Raw genomic sequence first — 21,469 nt, 5'->3', positions numbered from 1 at the left:
CTGTATAGTAGGTTTTGAGATCCGGCAGTGTGAGACCTCGTACTTTGTTCTTCTTCTTCAGTAGTACTTTGCTTATCCGAGGTCTCTTTACCTTCCATATAAAGTTAGTGATAGGTTTTTCCATATCCCTAAAGAATGTTGATGGGATGTGGATTGGGACTGCATTGAATGTATAGATTACTTTGGGTAGAATTGACATTTTCACAATGTTCAATCTTCCTATCCATGACTGTGGGATATTCTTCCATTTTTGTAGATCATAAGTTTACTTTTAAACTAACTTTTTCTAATTTCTTTGTTTCTGTTAATGAAACAACCATTCTTCCAGTTACTTGTGTTCTTTTCTTTGGCAGCTACAAAGTTCCTATCTGTGGTACAATGGGTTTCTCTTTATATATGGCCTTTCTGGCTTTGGGCTTATAATTCTGTCAGAATGGTAAGTCAGGCCACAGTCTTTCAAAGGAAATTGGTTACTCTCCTATGCAAATAAGGTGAGTAAAACCACCCAATAGGATTCAGTGACTTTGTGGGAATTGGTTGATTGCTATGCAAATTAACTAACTCTAGCCTATCAAGAGGATTTGTCAGTTCATGATTCTAGTGGGGGGAACCATACTTGAAACTGACAAGAAGTAGGGTTACGTGAGGGCCACTTGCACAGAGGTTCATGGGGACCTCACTACCATCAAAAGAGCCTGGAGCAGAGTGTGTCATATGGACCCAGGGTTCTTGTGCTGAGAACCCCCTAGACCAAGAGAGAAAGCTGTACTCCTGAAGACTGTAGAGACATTGAAAGACAGTGCAAGACAGTGCAACAGCATGAGCAGTAGCAGCATGAGTTGTGGGAACCAGAAAACTGGCATGAAGCAAGTGGAGTGGGCTTGCTTGTCCATGGAGTGAGGGAGAGCTGAACTCTTCAGGCTACTGGTAGAATAGGGTGCCTTCAGGCATTTGTCAGCAGAGCTAAAGACTTGTAACACTTGCCTACGCAGGGAAGAGGCTAAGAGAAGCCCTAGTGGTGGACATGGCCAAGAGAAGAGCTATGTGTTTGTGGATATCCCAAGATGCTGGGAGCTGTCTTGATTGGAAGCTGTCCTTACTGATGAACTTTATTTTGTTTAACACTGTCCTCTTACTTCCCAGTTGATCCTAATCCTGAGTTGTAGCCTGTTCCTTCCCTAGTATACTACATGATTGTGAGTTTGGTCTGTATAATCTATGTGGCCACTGCAATAAATGATCAAACCCAGAAGAGAAGTAGAGAGTGCTATGAGGAGAACAGCTGGTATCAGAAGAGGTGAAAAGAAAAAGTTGGGGAGTGAAGGTATGTCTAACCTCTACCTCATAGGAATCAGCTTTGGTGCTAATCCTGATTGTTATCTCTCTCAGTGGGTGTAAATGAGATCTGCTAGGTTACACTAGTCATCCTTTACATTATTTGTTTGTTAGTTTTATCCACAGACCCCTTCCTTCTTCCGAAGGTCAATATCATTGCCTTTTATAGTTTTGGTGAACTATTTTATTTTCCTTTTAAGTATGTAAGGAGCACTGGTGGTGTAGTGCCTAAGGCATTTGACTGCTAACCAGAAGGTTGGCAGTTCAAATCCATCAGCTGCTCCGTGGAAGGAAGAATTGGCATTTACCACCTTGGAAACCCAAAGGGGGTCGCAGTGAGTCAGAATCGACTCGATGGCAGTGAGTTTGGTTTGGTTTTTTGTCTTTAAGTATGTCTCCCTCTAACTTTTTAGAGTCTTACCAATGACATTAATCTTTCTAAAATACAGTATTCTAAAATACTCCCCTGATGTAAAGCTTTTATTAGTTCCATCTCCATAGCCTTCTGAATCCAGAATAGACTCATCATTTTGGCTTTTAAAACTTTCTACTCTATGGTCTTAGTTGACTTTACTAGACTTGTTGTAATCAGTGCTAAACTGATTATGTTGTTGCTGTTGTTAGGTGCCATTGAGTCAGTTCCAACTCATGATGACCCCATATACAACAGAATGAAACACTGCCTAGCCCTGCACCATCCTCTGAATCGTTGCTGTGTTTGATCCATTGTTGCAGCCACTGTGTCAGTCTGTGTTGTTGAGGGTCTTCCTCTTTTTTGCAGACTCTCTACTTTACCAAATATGATGTCCTTTTCCAGGACTGGTGCCTCTTGATAACATGCCCAAAGTACATGAGACAAAGTCTCCCCATCGTTGCTTCTGAGGAGCATTCTGGCTGTACTTCCTCCAAGACAGATTTGTTCGTTCTTCTGACAGTCCATGCTGTATTCGATATTCTTCTCCAATACCATAATTCGAAGGCATGAATTATTCTTTGGTTTTCCTTATTGTCCAGCTTTTGCATGTGGATGAGGAAGTTGAAAATACCATGGCTTGAGTCAGGTGCACCTTAGTCCTCCAAGTGACGTCTTTGTTTTTAACGCCTTAAAGAGATCTTTTGCAGTAGACTTACCCAAAGCAATATATCGTTTGATTTCTTACTGCTGCTTCCCTGGGCATTGATTGTGGATCCAGGTAAAATGTCAACTTCAGTATTTTCTCCATTTATCATCATGTTGCTTATTAGTCCAGTTGTGAGGATTTTTGTTTTCTTTATGTTTAGGTGTAATCCATACAGAAGGCTATAGTCTTTGATTTTATCAGTAAGTACTTCAAGTCAAGTCTTCTTGACTTTCAGCAAGCAGTATTGTATTACCTATATATCGCAGGTTAATGAGACATTCTCCAATCTTGATGCCATGTTATTCTTCATATAGTCAAGCTTCTCAGATATTTCCTCAGCATACAATTTGAATAAATATGGTGAAAGGATACAGCCCTGACATAAATCTTTTCTGATTTTAAACCATGCAGTATACCCTTGCTCTATTTGAATGACTGACTCTTGGTTTATGTATAGGTTCTATATGAGCACAATTAAGTGTTCTGGAGTCCCTATTCTTTGCATTGTTACCCATAATTTGTGTGGTGCACAAAATCAAATGCTTTTGCAAAGTCAGTAAAATACAGGTAAACATCTTTCTAGTATTCTCTGCTTTCAGCCAAGATCTGTGTTTCAGCAGTGATATCCCTCGTTCCACTTTCTCTTCTGAACTGGCTTTAATTTCTGGAAGTTCCCTGTCCATATACTGCTGCAACAATTTTTGAATTTTCATTAGCAAAATTTTACAGCGTTTGGATTTATAGAGGAGTGCGGGAAATCCCAGCCATCAGCATCCAAACCTGGATTTTAGCAATGCCAAGCATTTGAAGGGTTTTAGGATTCCAATTGGGGAAGGTTTATTTATAAATAAATAGATAATTAGATAGATAATAAATATAATAAGTAAATAATTAATTAATTAAAAAATCAATCAATTGATTAATTAATTTTAAAAAATTAGGGTTGCTCATTTGGAACCTTGGGTAATGCAACAGGATGAAATAATTTCTATCCTGAGACTTTGTTGTGCTTGATCTCAGTAGCAACCATAGGTTAGCTGTAGCTTTCAGATGAAGGTAGGAAAATGGGTGCATGTTGGGAAGTGGTTGTTTGTTCATGTTAATTTGGGACAAGAATAGTAATTGGAGAGTGAAATTCAGCACCACTTTATTTCTTTTTGTCAAATTCAGTGTGGCATAATTGTATTTTGGGAGGTTGTCTGGGTAGGCTTTTCTACCCATTTCATTCTTAGACCTGAGTTTTGGATAAGTCCAGATAAATGTAAGTAATTTGTATACTTTTGTCTTAAATACTGTGATATCTTCATTTTAGGATTAAATAATTCTGACTCTGAGGAAACTGTCATTTCAATTTTGTACAATCTCTGCATTTGTATATACTGTTGTTATCTGGGTTTTCTAAGATATAGGGGTTTTTGGCATAGACATACCAGATGTCATGACATCTGTTTCTATAGGGTAGCTGTTTTGTCCTTTTCATGAGATATGTATTTGAGGGACTGACTAAGAGGCTTCTGAGAAGCAAATATGGGAAAAAATAGATTTCAGGACTAAAGGAAAAATCTAAATAAGATGTTTGTCACTCCTCCTGTAGAGGTGAAATTCTTATTCTGGAGTTCGTGCACCAATGTGTGTTCTGGTTCATTGTGAACCATCTGAAGATACTGCAGAATTATTTTGTTTATGTATATTATTTTGGATAGAGGGTTCATAATGTTCAGTAAATTCTGAAAGATAAGTATGATCTGAAAAAGATAAACCACAGATAGTTTAACCTCTGTCTGTGTCTTAACATAGATGACCATCATGGAGGAGGATGATACAGTCTGGGAAATTTAAACTTCTTGAGAAGGCGCTCTGTTAGAGTAGTGCCTAAGGCATTTGACTGTTAACCAGAAGGCTGGAGGTTCAAACCCACCAGTCACCCCTTGGAAGGAAGACTGGGTAGTCTACTTCTGTAGAGATACTGCCTCGGAAACCCAAGGAGGGGTTGCTATGAGTCAAATCGACTTGACAGCAGTGAGTTTGGTTTGGTTTATCCTAGATACCCATCCAAAGCTAAGGTTTAGTCTCCTGTTCCAGTAGAAGGGCCTTTGTCACAAAAAAGAATGAGGAAATTGAAAAGCTAAATGCAGTCAACAGAGCTAAGAACTAGAACTCCGGTGCATTTATCTTTTATTCGGCAAATATTTATTGAGTATATATTACAACATGCACTGTTCTGGGTGTGATTCACGAATGCTTTAAACCAGACATTTCATGTTGATTTAAGCATCAGTGTTTTTTTTTTTAAGTTTTTATTTTTTAATGATTTAATGATTTTTAGGAGGGAGCATCCATACTGTTCTTTCTCTGGGTATTTTCTTGGGTTATTTACACTTTTCATTGAAAGATTCTGTTTTAAAATATTTTTAATCTTACTGTTAATTTGAAAGATGATAGAAATTTATCAGATAACGACTGCAACACAGAACGTAGAACTTCTTGGTGCCTAGATCAGTACTCTGGATTAGTAAAGCAATTTGAATTTGACTGCTGAGAAGAAAGGGCAGTCATTTTATGTCTTTGGCATAAGTTTTGGTCTTCCATGCATGGTGCCTCAATGAAAGTAACGATTTTAAGGAAAATATCTTGTTGTTTTTTTTGTCAGCAACAACTTAGAAAGTAAGATTCATTGTTACAAATGTGTATGCTTTGAGGGAGAAAAGACTTTCCTTTATATAATACCTGTGAGTTTTTGTTAACATTTGTAATTACACTTGATAATGTTTGGTTGTTTATTAAAGGAGAGATGACTTTTGGCTGTAGGATTTTAGAAGAGTTTATGTATGTTGTGGTTGTGCTGTCCCTTGAAGAGAGAGTAGGGGATATAATAGGAGTGCATTCCAGTGCTTCCTCTAAGCTAGTTGTGTGACTTCGGCAAAAAAGTCAATAAATCTTACTCAAGTTTTGTGTTCATAAATGAATAAATTGATCTGGATAAGGGCTGAGAACTCTTAACTCTGAGTATAAGCATATAATTTGTTATTGGGAGAATAGTCCAGGCAAAATAAATGCCTTGAATTGTTGACCAGAGGAGGTAGGGAATTTGAATGCGGCATGTTGATTTTGAGTCTTGTAAAGATTTATTTTTAATGTCTTTGTTTACTTATTCTTAGTTGCGATAGGTCTTCTGATTTTTCTCTGAATGGGAAGTACTAGAAAAGCATCTAGTCAAGCCTTTGCAAATGAGTTGAGATAAAAAAAAAAAAATTAGAGTATGGACGAGATTAACCATTGCAGTAAAATATTTATATCACTACCCAGGCAACTGCAGATTTTACTTGCCCACAAAGATGCTGATAAAAGATTAAATCATAGATAAATGTTTTCCATTAGCAGGTTTTCATTTTTATGGTTTTAGTTGGTGAATATATTCTGTATCCCTTTTCCAGGTAGCTTTTATTGAAAACAAGGGGAGACATTTGAAAGAAATGAGTGATTGAGGATTGAAGATGATGGGGAACATTATTAACTAGACAGTTTTGAAAACAGTTTACTTGCCATTTTGCTGTCAGATGATTTCCTTTTTGAACTATTTATTCTAGTAGTAGCTTAAAAAATTAGATAAGTTGTTCTTAAAAGATTATGCTTTTACAACCTGTTTCTACTGAGGTAAAGCTCTTTAATAAAGGGTCCTTTTTGTCACTAAGTTCATGTGTGATGCAAGTTTCCACCCCTTCAACACCACAGGGGTATACCACTGTACTCACTGCTGTAGCTGACTTGGAGGGTTGTATTAATGGCCTGGGCCCAAGAGCCTGTGCACTAAGTATTGTGTGTCAGGAGGACAAAGGGATGGCGCCAACCATCCTGCTCTGTGCGCCAGTAACTAGAATTAATTACAAACCAATCGAATCCGTTGCAGCCAATTGGTAAACTAATTGGTAATTTTAGCTGTACATCTATATGTAGTTATCTGAATGCCTATAACATTACTTTCAGAGCCACTTTTGTTCTGTTTCATCCTGCTTGACAAAATGGCCTTCATAGCTTTAGGGAGAAAGATGTGCATCAGTGACTATGAGGCTGCTACAGCTGCTTGTCTTGTTTGTATTCCCTTGTTCATAAAACATGACTCAGATTACAGCTGCATGGTAGCACGCTGATCATTTCTGATAACGTGGAGCTAAACATTCCTTAAAATAGGTTGTTTAAGCCATCAAATGTACTCTCTCTGTACCAACTAGTATCAGAAATACAGCTGCTTATATTCTTACCCTTTAGAATTTTCTTTTCCCCAGCACAGAGGGAAATTAGTAGAAAACTTCCGAAATAAATTATTCTGAATTAAATCTTTCTCTGCCCTAATGTAAGTGATTTAAGTTGAATGAATTTAATTAAAGAATTTGAATTATATTAGTGGTATTGAGAGAAGGAAGCCAACTAAATTTTTAAATTTGTTCTTTTCCTGATTTCAGAAGACTTTTATTACCAGTGATTTGGCACTAAGGGTTATCTTTGAAAGGAAATAAACAATACTTCTTTGTTCAGAAGAGTCTTTTAAAGTAGACTATAACTTTTGTAACTAAAGTTGGTACTGTATATTTCACTTTTGAATAATTTGGCATATATTTATTACTACTTCAGTCTGATTTCCAAAGTATGTCTATAACTTTTAAAACACAAGTGAAACCATGTTTTTGAGGTCTTTGACAGTGATACTGTAAAGTCAACTAAAATTTGGCAATGTATTTATAAGACAAACAATTTTTATAGCTGGTTGGCGTTTTCTGATGGTAATTTTCTGGGAATATTGGAAAGTAGCCTTTCTTGTAAGGTGAAACTGGTGTGAGTGACTTTTTCCTAGTGAATAAACTTTTAAATCCTTTGTCTTATGCATTAAATGGGGCCGACTTGATGGCAAATAACAACAACAACAACAACAACATTCCTTTTGATGGTATCCCACATGAACCTTAGGCTTTCTTCATTTTGTTTTGATCTTTTTTCTGATGGATTGGTTTCCAAAGAAGTATTCAGGTATTTGCCTTCAATCTTCCTAATTCTGCCTTCTATTGATTCAATGGGAGCTCTGGTAGCATAGTGGCTAAAAGCACTTGACTGCTAACCAAAAGGCTGGCGGTTCAAACCCACCAGCCACTCCTCGGAAGGAAGGTTGGGCAATCCTACTTCCGTAGTGATACTGCCTCGGAAACCCAAGGAGGGGTCGCTATGAGTCGGGGCCGACTTGAGGGCACATAACAACAACAACAACAACATGCATTAAATTACAACTTTGGCAGATGTGCCAGTAGTTACACTTGAGGTCAGTTTCCCCTTTCTGAGCAATGGAGTGGATCTCAGTGACTTGCTATTTTATACTCTTTTCTTACTCAAAATTTTCATTGCTATTTGGATACATAACTAATTAGTGCCAAGAAAATAATTTTTGCCAGATGTGTAGAATGTAGTGTGAGAGTAATGTAATTTTGGATTATCTAAAGAAGTAAATCAGAGTATAATAATGGTAATTATGATGAATGTCTACTGTGGGTATAGGTGATGTATTCATCCTAGTTAAGCTGATTTGAAAATGATTCTCTGTCAAATTTGGTCGATTTTAAATTTATTTGGAAGCTTAGTGTTGGTAGAAATGTGGCATTTGACAACAGAAGGCAAGTAACCCATCATGGTATTGAAAACTGGGTTTAAATCATGCAGAGTAGCTGCTGATATTTTTAACTTTGTGTCAACTGCATAAGAAATGTTGGTAAAATGTTAATATTTATTTCCTCAACATGTAATTTTTTACACTGATGGTAATTTCATATATATATTAGTAGAACTAAAGATAGAGTATTTAAAAGAGACTAAGCATTATTTTTTGAATTTTCATTTCAGATCATTTCAACTGAGATGTAAATATTTAAAATATTGAGAAATATTAAAAATGTTATGAAAGATACTACAGGAAAATATACCTTGGAAAGTAGATTTGTTCATAGTTTTAAAATTTATTTATTTTCATTTTAACAAATGACTGCTAGTACTAGCAGTCTTGGGGATGTGACTTAGCAAAAAGGGCAGTGGGCCAGGTGTTGATAGGCTTGGGTTCACTGCCATCATGAGCTTGTCACTAAACTTCAGTATTCTCATCTTTAAGATGAAATGGCTTACACTGAAAACTTACATTGCTGAAAATAAATAAAGGAGATCTAAATAAATGGAAAGACATCTCATGTTCATAGATTAGAAGTCTTTATATTGTTAATATTACTACTCAAATGCAACCTCTATGCCTTTTTTGCAGAAATGGAAAATCTGATCCTTAAATTCATAGAGAAATGCAAGGGGCCCTGAATAGCCAAACAATCTTGGTGGGGGCGGGGAAGAGAACAAATTGGAGGGTTCACACATCTCAATTCCAAAACTTATTACAAAGCTAAAACTATCAGATAGTGTGGTACTATCATAAGGGTGGGAGCTCTGGTGGCATAGTGCCTAAGGCTTCTGACTGCTAACCAGAAGGCTAGCAGTTCAAACCTACCAGCCACTCCCCAGAAGGAAGGTTGGGCAGTCTACTTCCATAGTGATATCACCTCAGAAACCCAAGGAGGAGTCGCTATGAGTCAGACCTGACTTGATGGCAGTGTTTTTTTTTTTTTTCCCCCTAAGAATAAATATACAGACAGATGGCATAGAATTGAGAATCCAGATATAAACCCATAACATCATGGCCTTTTTGAAAAGGGTATCAAGACCTTTCAGTGGGGGAAAAATAGCCTTTTCAACAAATAGTGTTGAGACAATTGGATATTCATATGCAACAGGATGAATTGACACTTACCTTACATGACATATACAAATTAAGTAAAAATGGATCAATAAACTTAACTGTAAGAATGAAAACCATAAAACTTATAGAAGAAAATAGGGGTAAAAATTCATGGTCTTGGATTTGGCAGGGGAATTTTAAATGTGACACCAAACTCATGAGCAACAAAATAGATAAATTAGACTTCATCAAAATGAAAAACTTATGTACATCAAAGGACTTTATAAACAAAGTAAAGAGATAACCTACAGAATAGGAGAAAATATTAGGGAAAATCATATATTTGATAAGGGTTTAATATATAAACTATATAAAAACACCTACAATTCAATAGTAAAAAGATAATTCAGTTAAAAAAAAGGGCAAAACTCTTCAACAGACATTTTTCTAAAGAAGGTATACAAATGCACAATAAGCACATAAAAAGATGCTTAAATTATTGGTCATTAGGGCTATAGAAATCAAAAACACATCTTCTTTGTAGATACTCTTATGCTCATATTGATGCAGTGTAAGGTCATACTTATTTTTTTTTCAGTTGGCTCAGCATACTATTTACTCAACCTGAATTTAGTGTCAAATAAAATTTGTAAGTCTTTTCTTATATGGGCGCTGTGTTGTTAAAATCAACTTTCTCCCAATCCTGTACTTGTACAGTTAGTTTCAGAGTATGTTGTTGTTAGGTGCCTTCGAGTTGGCTCCGACTCACAGCAACCCTGTATACAACAGAACGAAACACTGCCCCGTCCTGTGCCAGCCTCGCAATGCTTGCTATGCCTGAGCCAAATGTTGCGGCCACTGTGTCAATCCACCTCCTTAAGGGCTTTCCCTTTTTTGCTGACCCTCCACTTCACCGAACATGCTAGCCTTCTTGAGGGAATGGTCCCTTCTGACAACGTGACCAAAGTAGGTGAGACGAAGTTCTGGCCCTTCTCGCTTCCAAGGAGCATTCCAGCTGCACTTCTTCCTGGACAGATTTGTTAGTTTTTCTGGCAGTCCATGGTACTTTCAGTATTCTTCACCAACACCACAACTCAAAAGCATCAACTCTTCTTCAGTCTTCCTTGTTCTTTGTCCAGCTTTCACATGCATATGAGGCTATTGAAAAACCATGGCTTGAGTTAGGTGCACCTTAGTCTTCAAAGAGAAGTCTTTGCTCCTCAGCAGTTGAAAGATCTTTTGCAGCAGATTTTCCCAGTTGCAGTAGGACATCTGATGTCTTGACTGCTGTTTCCATTGGTGTTGATTGTGAATCCAAGTTATATGAAATCTTTGACAGCTTCAATCTTTTCTCCATTTATCGTGCTGCTGTTTATTGATCCAGTTGTGAGGATTTTTGTTTTCTTTATGTTGAGGTATAATCCATATTGCAGACTATAGTTCTTAATGTTTATCAGTAAGTTCTTCAAGTCATCTTCACTTTCAGCAAGCAAGGTTGTGTCATCTGCATGTCTCAGGTTGTTATTGAGTCTGTCTCCAATTCTGACGCTGTATTCTTCACATAGTCCAGCTTCTTGGATTAACTGCTCAACATACAGATTGAATAAGTATGGTGAAAGGATACAACCCCGACACACTCTGTTCCTAGTTTTAAACCATGGAGTGTCCCGTTGTTCTATTCGAACAACAGCTTCCTGGTCTATGTACAGGTTCTCAAGAGCACAATTAAGTGTTCTGGAATTCCCATTCTTTTCAATCTTATCTATGATTTGTTGTGATGCATAAGTCGAATACTTTTGTACAGTCAATAAAGCACAAGTAAACATCTTTCTGGCATTTGCTTTCAGCCAAGATCCATCTGACATCAGAAATGATACCCCTTGTCCCACATCCTCTTTTGAATCCAGCTTGCATTTCTGGAAGTTCCTTTTTAGGAGGTGGCATATGATCAAGAATTGATGGTATTGAAGGAGGAAGTTGAAGCTACACGGAAGGAATTGGTGAAAAACAAGGGTCCAGGAATTGGTGGAATACCCACTGAGAAGTTTCAAGAAATAGATGCTATGTTGGAGGCACTTACTCATCTATGCCAAGAAATTTGGACGACAGCTACTTGGCCAGCTGACTGGAAGAGATCTTATTTGTACTCATTCCAAAGAAAGGTGATCCCATAGAATGTGGAAATTATCAAACAATATCATTAATATTACATACAAGTAAAATCTTGCTGAAGGTAATTCAAAAACAGTTGCAGCAGCATATTGACAGGAAAATTCCAGAAATTCAAGCTGGATTCAGAAGAGGACATGGGACAAAGCATATTGTTGCTGATGTCAGATGGATCTTGGTTGAAAACAAAGAACACCAGAAAAATGTTTACTTGTGTAACTTGACTATCTAGGGGAAGTAAAAGTAGTTTATAGTAGGTATAGAACTGTAATAATCTTTTTTTTTACTTTTTTTATTGTGATTTGGGTGAAATTTTACAAAGCAGATTCATTTTACATTTACCAGTTCATACACATTTTATTTTGTGACACTGTTCATAATCTCTGCAGTGTAACAGCTTTCTTCCCACTTCTTCCCTGTGTCCCTTTCCCTGTGTCCTTCTTGTTTATACATTCCTGCCTAAATGTAAAACCCAAAACTATAAAGTTTGTGAAAGATAAAGTAGGGGCAAACTTAGAGGGCCTAATTTATGGCATACATAGACCATGGTGCATAACCCAGAACGCACAAACAGCAGAAGAGAAGCTAGATGACTGGGACCTTCTAAAAATTAAATTCTTTTTTTTTTAAATTGTGATTTGGGTGAACATTTACAGAGCAAATTCACTTACCATACAGCAGTTCACATACACTTTGTCTTGTGACATTGACTACAATTTACTATAATGCAACAGCTCCCGTCTCATTTCCTCCCGATAGTTACCTCTTTCCTGTGTCCATCCCTCCATGCCCTCCTGCCCCCTGAGCTGTCTCCCTGTGCATAAACAGCCCTTCTTTCTCCCATGATTGTTCTCTCCAAGGAGTGTATCTACCTCAGGTACATGTTCAACTCATATGCCTGTCTTTTGTTTGGCTGGAAGCCACAGGTGTGGGTTCAATTCCAGACCTCAAGGGCAGCTAGGAGCCATAGTCTCAGTGGTTCCACCAGGCTCTATCAGACCAGCAAACCTGGTCCCTGTTTTTTTAAAAAAACTAAATTCTTATATGCATAAAAAGACTTCTTTGAAAGAGTGAAATGAGAACCTACAGATTGGGAAAAAATAGTTGGCAGCAACATATCCGATAAGGAACTTAACTGTAAAATTTATAGAAAACTTCGGCACTTCAACATCAAAAAGACAATCAGTCCAATTCAAAAATGGGCAAAAAATATGAACAGATACTTCTCCAAAGAAGGTATTCAGACAGCCAACAAAGACATGAAGAGATGCTCACTATCAGTCATTGGAGAAATGCAAATCAAGACAACGAGATACCATCTCATTCCAGTGATAACAGCAAAGTTCTGCAAGACAGAAAACAACAAATGCTGGTGAAAGCGTGGAGAGATTGGTGCTATCATACATTGCTGGTGGGACTGTAAATTAGTACAAGCACTGTGGAAATGATAATGGTGATTCCTTAAAATATCAGAAGTAGAAATACTATTTGATTTAGCAATGCCATTCCTGGGAATATATCCTAAAGAGGTGAGATCTGGGATAAAAGTAGGTACATGCACAGCCATGTTCATTGCCCCACTATTCACAATAGCAAAGAGATGGAAACAACCTGAGTACCCATGATAGTTGGGTGTGTCAACTTGGCTGGACCACAAATCTGTGTGGTTTAAGCAATTATGATGTGGGTTATTCCCATGATGGGACTGGATGTGTATGTTTTGAGCAGCTAGTCCATTGACAGGGATTTTCTCTTGGGGTGTGGCCTGGTTCCAATATATTTATGGACATCCTGGGAAAAGAGACACTCTTCTGTGGATCAGGATCCTGTTGTGCTGCCTACAACTAACTGTCCATGAGCATCAATCCACCATTCAGCCTCTAGATCTTGGATTCATCATTCATTGGAGTCAACAGCCAGTATACTGCCTACCAACCTTGAGTTCTTCAGTCCCTGCAGCTGCGTGAGTTGGGAAAAGCCTCCAGCTTGACGTTTGATCCAAGAACTTGGGACTTGCCAGCTTCTATAAGTGTGTGAGCCATTTTCCTAAGATAAATTTCTCTTTCTCTCTCTCTCTCTCTCTGTATGTAAGTTTTACCGGTTTTGCTTGTCTAGGGAACCTGGACTAACACAGTACCTATCAACAGATGAATGGATTACCAAACTATGGTACGCACATAGAGTGGATTACTATGCAACAATAAAGCATAATGAAGAAACAGTGAATTACCTCATAATGTGGATGAACTTGGAGGACATCATACTGAGTAAAATAAGCCAGTCACAGAAGGACAAATATTGTATGAGTCTGTTATAAAATGTCAAAGAAAATAGTTTTATAGAACATACCAATATGTATGTAGGTATATCATCTGCCAGACCTCTGTATGGTTGTGGGTATATTCCCATTTGCTCATCCAGACCTGATCTTACCTGTCTACCTATGTATCCACCTGTAGGTTAGTGTTTGCTATTAAGTATTGCCTTTTTTGCCTGTACTTCTTGTGCCCCTCTCTGTGTCTTCCTTTCACTTCGTGATATTATGCTAGTCACATGCTTTTATTATATTGACTTTCCCTCTGCCCATGTCAACAACTGTCTCTTAACTATCCATCTGTTTTCCCTCATGTGCCATCCCTGGTAACCAACAAAGAAAATTTCCTTTCATATATAAACTTTTCTCTATTTGCAGGTGATATGATCTTATACACAGAAAATCCAAAAGACTTAGTAAGAAAATTATTGGAACTAATTGGTAGTTTCAGCAAAAGTGGCAAGGTACAATAAGATCAACATACAAAAATCGGTTGGATTCCTTTACATTAATGAAGAGAACTCTGAAAAGGAATTCAGGAAAGCAGTACCATTTACAATAACCACCCAAAAGATGACATTCTTGGGAATAAATCTAACCAGAGACGCAAAAGACCTATACAAAGAAAACTGTAAAGCACTATTACAAGATACCAAGAGATTCCTTTGCGTTCAGTTAATGTTTGCTCTTGTTGCCTAAGGCATTTGACTGCTAACCAGAAGGTTGGCGGTTCAAACCCAACAGCTGTTCTGTGGAAGGAAGTCATGGCAGTCTACTTCCATAAAGATTCACTGCCTCAAAAACCCAGTGGAGGTCGCTGTGAGTTAGAATCAACTCAATGGCAATGATTTTTGGGTTTATGTATTTTGGAGCTTTTTCATTGGGTGCGTAGATACTATGGTTATGTCCTCTTGGTTAGTTGACATTTTTATCATCATGCAATGTCCTTCCTTGTCCCATATACTCTGCTGGCACAGTGCCTAAGGCATCTGACTGTAACCAGAAGGTTGGCAATACAAACCCACCAGCTGTTTTGTGGAAGAAGGATGAGACAATGTACATCCTTAAAGCTTTACTGCTTTGGAAACCCAATGGGGGTCGCTATGAGTCAGAATTGACTCTGGCAGTGGATTTGTTTTTTTTGGTTTGTCCCTCATACTGGATTTGGCCTTGAAGTTTATTTTATGAGAAATTAATATTGCCACTGCCTAAGGCGTTTGACTGCTAACCAGAAGGCTGGCCATTCAAACCCACCAGCCACTCCTTGGAAGGAAGATTGGGCAATCTACTTCTGTAGAGATACTGTCTCAGAAATCCAAGGAGGGGTCACTGTGAGTCAAATCAACTCGACAGCAATGAGTTTTTTTTTTTTTTTTTCCCCTTTTTTTTTTTTTTTTGGTTGCCATTAGCTTGATATATTTTTTCCAGCCTTTGATTTTTAATTTGTTTTTATATTTATGTCTAAGGTGAGTTTCTTATAGGCAGCATACTGATCAGTCTTGTTTTCTTGTCCAATTTGCCACTCTTCTTTCTCTTGACTGATGCATTTAATCCATTCACATTTAGTATAATTAATGATAAGTATGAATTTACTGCTGTCATTCTTTTGTGGTTTTGTCTGTAGTGCTGCTGATTTCCTTGTTCTGAATATTTTTCTGTGCTGAATTTATTTTGTTACCAAGTTTTCTTTCCCTTTTCATTATTGTTGATTTTGTGTTTCCTAAATCCTTGTGATTTTTTTCTTCTTAATTTTGTTAGAAGGCTTATTAATTTTCTTTGTGGTTACCTTATATTAAATTCTTATCTTCCTTAATTTAGAACAATCTGTTCTATATTGACATCGTCCGTACTTCCCTCTATTTGGAACTTTTGTAATTACACCATTTATTCCCTATATTTGCTTTGAGTTGGTGTTGTTTACAGATGTACTCCTGCAATTCTCTGTTTTTTGTTTTGTAAGCTTATTTTAGATTTGAGAATTATTTTCCTGGGTTGGTTTCTAGGTGATGTTGTCAGATATCTTAGTTATAAGTGGTTGTGTTCTGTTGTTTTTTGTTGGAAGGACTTCCTTTAGCATTTCTTGTAAAGTTGGTATGTTTTTTTACAAATTCCCTTAATTTCTCTTTGTCTCGGGATATCCTAATTTCATTATCAGATTTGAGGGACAGTTTTGCTGGATACACAATTCTTGATTGGCAATTTTTTTTCCTTTAAGACTTTGCATATATCATTCCATTGCCTTCTTGCCTGCCTGGTTTCTGCTGAGAAATCAGAACTTAGTCTTATTGGTTGCCCTCTGTAGGTAACTTTTTTTTTTTTTTTTTCCTGAGCTGCTTTCAAGATTCTTTCTTTGCCTTTGGTTTTGAAAAGTTTGATTATGGTATGTCTTGGTGACTGTCTCTTGGAGTCTGTCCTGTATGGGGTTCATTGAGCTTCTTGGATGGGGATCTTTTCTCCTTTCATGATACTGGGGATGTGTTCTGCTAGCAAGTTGGCAACAATTTTTTCTCTCTTTCTTTTTTTTTTTTTTTTGCCTCCTTTTGTTCTGGAATTCCAATGAGGCGTATATTATTTCTTTTTGTATCATCCCATATAACTCTTACGTTTTCTTAATTTCTCTTCATTCTCTTTTCTGATTTTTCCTCATACAAGCTGGTGTCAAAGGAATTGTGTTATAGGTGGGATATGCATTCTTCAGTCAGTTTGAGCCTACTCTTTTGTCCTTCCAATGTGTTATCTATCTCTGTAATTTTAGTGTTTGTATTCTGGATATCTAATTGCTGCTTCTGTATGATTTCTAATTGTCTATTTGTCATTTTGTTCTTGTATGATTTTCCTGAATTTTTCAAGGGTATTTATTGTCTGTTTATTCCTTGCTTCTGTTTATGGTTTCCTTGAGCTCTTGGAAGGTTATATGTGTGTGTATGTGTGTGTGTATATATGTGTGTGTGTGTGTGTATATGTATGGCAATCTACTTCCTTAGTGATACTTCCTTGGAAACTCAAGGAGGGGTTGCTTTGAGTCAGATCCAACTCGATGGCAGTGAAATATATGTGTGTGTTTATGTGTATGTGTGTGTATATATGTGTGTGTGTGTGTGTATTTGTTGTTGTGTGCCATCAAGTGGATGCAACTCATAGCAACCCCTACGTGGGTTTCTGAGGTGGTATCACTAACGGAAGTAGATTGACCCATCTTCCTTCTGAGGAGTGGCTGGTGGATTTGAACCGCCAGTCTTCTGGTTAGGAGTCATGTGCCTTAGGCACTACGCTACCAGAGCTCCCATATATATAGTTTCCTTCCTTGGAAGGAAGATAGGGCAATCTACTTCCATAGTGATACCGCCTCAGAAACCCAAGGAGGGGTTGCTATGAGTTGGGTCTGACTCGATGGCACACAACAACAACAACATATCTATATATATACACATATGCACACACACACACACATAAATACATATATACATATACACATACACATCTTTTGAATGCCATCTCAGGTAGTTTTATTACCTGTTCTTCCTTGGGAAGATTTCCTAGTTCTTTATTTTGGTCATTTGCTTCTACTATCTTGTGCTGTTTCTTTGTTTGAAGTTGTTGTTGTCTCTGAGACATTTTGAAGTTGTTGTTTTTATATGTTGATTGTGCGTTGGTTTGTTTCACTTGGGTTTTTGTTTTGCTTTGTGTCAAATATCCAGATGAGTGGGGCAAGTGTGGTTCTTTGGTTGTTAACTTAACAAAACTGGGGCACTCTTCAGCTGTCACCAGATTGGTCGAATGACTGGTGGGAATGTGAGTGTGGGTCTCTGTTTGATGTGCAGAAGAGCTGCAGTTGGGATGAGGAGGTGTTGTCCACTGTTTGTTGTTGATCCTGTGGTGTAGGAGCCAATAATGGTGTTTGTTAGGTGAGGTGGTCAGTGCAGTAGATATAGCTGACGAGTGGAGAGTTAATTTTGTCTTCCTGTTGGATGGGGCAAGAAGAAAAACAGAAAGAAAATAAAAAACCAAGGAGAAGAAGACAAGGAAAAGGAATAAAGGTAGAATAAAAAGATAAAAAATACAGAGGAAAAGAAAAAGAAAAGGGGGTGGTGGTCAAGCTTGACTTCCTCTCAGTCTGTCTACACTGTATCATTATCGCTGTGTGGATTCCATGAAGGTTTTTTTTTTTTTTTTTTCCTCCTCATCTGTGTCTGATGCTTCTATTCAAAATGTCTATTCTTTGGCCTGTTCCAGCCTCTTCTCTCTCCTCCGTCACTAATCTCGTTAAGTTTGCCTGTCTAGTGAGTGCTTAATCTAATTCTTTATATTCCCATTTGGTGCTCAGAATTCCAGGATCATTATTTGTATATCTGTTCCACTTTATTTTTCCAAGTCTCTGTTGTAGAGGGATCGGGCAGAGTATGTTAGCCAGACACCATCTTGTCTCTACTCGTCAAAATTTATCTTTTAAAATACCATCTTTTTAGATTTTCCTAATATAGATAATCTAGGGCAGTGCTGGCCAATGGCAATATAATATGAACCACATATGTACTTAAAAAATAATAATAGACTTTATTTTTCAGAGCATTTTAGGTTTACAGGAAAATCGAACAGAAACTGCAGAGTTCCCATGTTTTCCACCCCATGTACCAGTTTCCCTATTATTAACATGTTGCATTAGTGTGGTCCATTTGTTAAAATTGATGAACTGATGTTGTTGTTAATTGCCATCCAGTGGATTCTGATTCATGGCAACCTCATGTGTGCAGGGTGGAACTCCATAGGATTTCAAACCTGTGACCTTTTGGAAGTAAATTGCCAGGCCTGTCTTCTGAGGCACCTCTGGATGAGTTTGAACCATCAGCTGTTTGGCTAGTAGTCAAGTGCTTAACCATTTGTGCCACCCAGCAACTCTGAAATGACACTATACATTGTTATTAACTAAAGTCCATAGTTTGCATTAAGGGTGACTGTGTTGTACAGTTCTATGGATTTTGACAGAGGTCATGTAAAATAGTAGTATCTATTATACACAATAGTTTAACTGCTCTTATAATACCCAAAGGAGCTCTAGTGGTTGACTGCTAATTGGAAGGTCAGTGGTTCAAATCCACCAGCTGCTCTGCAGAAGGAAGACGGGGCAATCTACTTTAGTAAAGTTTTATAGTCTTGGAAACCCAAATGTGGCTCACTACAAGTTGGAAACGGCTTGATGGTAGTGACTTTGGTCTTTTTTTTGAGTTTTAATAATACCCTGTGTTACACCTAGTCATTGCTTCCTTCTTCTTTCCCCTCCTCTATCAAGCCCTTGGAAGCCACTGAGCTTCTTACTGTCTCTATAGTTTTGCCTTTTCCAGAATGCCATATAGTTGGTATAAAAAAATGGGCTTATTTCATTTACCAATATAATTTAAGGTTCCTCTTTGTGTTTTTGTGGCTTGATAGCTCATTCTTTTTATCACTGAATAATAATCCATTAATTATTCACCACAGTTTGTTTCTTCATTTACCAATAAAATTGCTTCCGATTTTTGGCATTTATGAATAAAGCTGCTGTAAACATTCATGTGCAAGTATTTGTGTGCACATACATTTTCATCTCATTTGACTTAACTGCTTTATGAGAAACTGCCATACTGTCTTCCCTAGTGGTTGTACTATTTTGCATTTCTACCAGCAATGAATGAGAGTTCCTGTTGCTCTACATCCTTGTCAGCATTTTGTGGTGTCAGAGTTTTGGATTTTAGCCGCTCTTGGAAGGAAGGCTGGGCAATATACTTCTGTAATGATACCTATACAGAAACCCTAGGAGGGGTTGCTATGAGTTGGGTCCAACTCGACGGCACATAACAACAACAAGTGGGTAGTGGTATGCCATTGTTTTTTAAGTGATAGTACAAACTGCTTATGTGCTCAGCTCCTAATCGAAAGGTCTGAGTCCTTCCAGAAGTGCCTTAGAAGAAAGACCTAGAAATCTACTTTTGAAAAATCAACCATCAGAAACCCTGTGGAGCACAGTTCTCTCATACACATGAAGCTTCTGTGAGTTGGACTTGACTTGGCAACTTGGTTGTTATTTTTAATGATACAGGTTTTTTAACATCTTTTCATATGTTTGTTTGCCCTGTATCTTCTTTGGTGAAATGCTCATATCTTTCACCCATTTTTCTATTGGGTGGTTTTCTTATTGCTGAATTTTAAGAATTCTTTGTGTATTTGGATACAAGTTCTTTATCAGAGATGTATTTTATATTTTCTCATAGTTTGTGGATTATCTTTTCATTTCCTTAACAGTGTTTTTTGCAGAGCAAAAGTTTTTAATTTTAATGAAGTCTGTCTTACCAATGTTTCCTTTTATGGATGGTGCTTTTAGTGTTGTATCTAAAAAATTATGGTCAAATCCAGGTTACCTAGATTTTTTCCTATATTCATTTCTAAAAGCTTGTATAGTTTCATATTTTACATGTAGATCTGGGATCCATTTTTAATTCTTTTTTTTTTTTTATTTTGAGATAGAGAGAATCTGTGTCTGCCTTTTTTTTTTTTCCTGTGGATGTCCAGTTGTTCCATTTGTTGACAAGACTATGCTTTCTTCATTGAGTTGTCTTTGCTCCTTTGCCAGAGATTATTTGATTATATTTGTATGGGCTTATTTCTATTTTTTTCTGTTTAGTTCTATCTATTTGTTCTTTTATCAATACCATATAATCTTGATTACTTTTATATAAATCTGTTTTGGATAGTGTCAATATATTGCTGGTGGGAATATAAAATGGAGCATCCTCTATGGAAAAGAGTTTGGTGATTCCTAAAAAATGTTAAGCAAAAAATTGCCATAACACAGCACTTTTTCTCCTAGGTACATACTACCCATGTAAAATGAAAATATTTTCACATAAAAACTTGTGAATCAGTGTTCATAGCAGCATTATTCATAAAAGCTGAACACTGGAAACAACCTAAATGTGTATCAGTTGATGAATAGATGGACGAAATTTTGTGTATTTCTGCAGTTATTGAGCCATGAAAAAAAAAATGAGGCTGATACATACTACCTTCCTACTAGAGTGGCTTAGGTTAATAACCAAAACAAAACACACACTTACAAATGGATGATACCAAATGTAGGTGAGAACTTGAAGCAAGGAAAGCTGTTATAAAAATTGCTGGTGAGAGTGGCAACCACTTTGAAAACAATTTGGTATTATGCATTAAAGTTGAATGTGTACTTACTTTATGACTCAGCAGTTCTGCTCTTAGTTTTATACTCAACAGAGGTGGATATATATGTTCAGAGGTTATGTACATGAATATTCACAACAGCGTAATTTATAATATCAAAAAGTTGGAAATCACCAAAATACGTATCATCAATAGGTTAGATAAATAAATACTATTATATTCATATATTGTGGAATACTGTTCGTAAGTGACAATGAATGAATTACAGGTTTACTCACTCTGTAATAGGGATAAATTTAGTAAACAGATCTATAGAAGAAGCCACAAAATAATATATACTGTAGGAGTTTATTTACATAAAGTTCAAAAATGAATAAAATTAAGTGATTGGAAGTCACATAGTGGTTAACTTTGCAGAAAGAATGGGGTAGTAATTGAGAGGGGGTTGTAGTTTTTGTCATGGGTGGTATTTTCATGGAACTTCACTTTGCAGTAATTTATCTATACATTTGTGTTTTATGTACTTTCCATATTAAATGTCGGGAGTTCTGGTAGCGTAGTGCCTAAGGCACTTGACTGCTAACCAGAAGGCTGGCGGTTCAAACCCAC

At 37.1% G+C, this 21,469-nt stretch overlaps 1 protein-coding gene across 1 annotated transcript in view; it reads left to right on the top strand.

Moving 5' to 3' along the window:
* The window catches only part of SCAPER (S-phase cyclin A associated protein in the ER), a 607,935-nt gene that overhangs the window by 11,821 nt on the left and 574,645 nt on the right, over window positions 1-21,469 (top strand). The gene's annotated exons all lie outside the window — the stretch shown is intronic.

The sequence above is a fragment of the Orycteropus afer genome, unplaced genomic scaffold (assembly GCF_000298275.1).
Source record: "Orycteropus afer afer isolate SDZICR_OR568_19922 unplaced genomic scaffold, OryAfe1.0 scaffold00233, whole genome shotgun sequence".
NCBI classification, from domain to species: Eukaryota; Metazoa; Chordata; class Mammalia; order Tubulidentata; family Orycteropodidae; genus Orycteropus; species Orycteropus afer.
The sequence above is the reverse complement of the archived record's forward strand: the minus strand, read 5'-3'. Positions and strand labels throughout refer to the sequence as shown.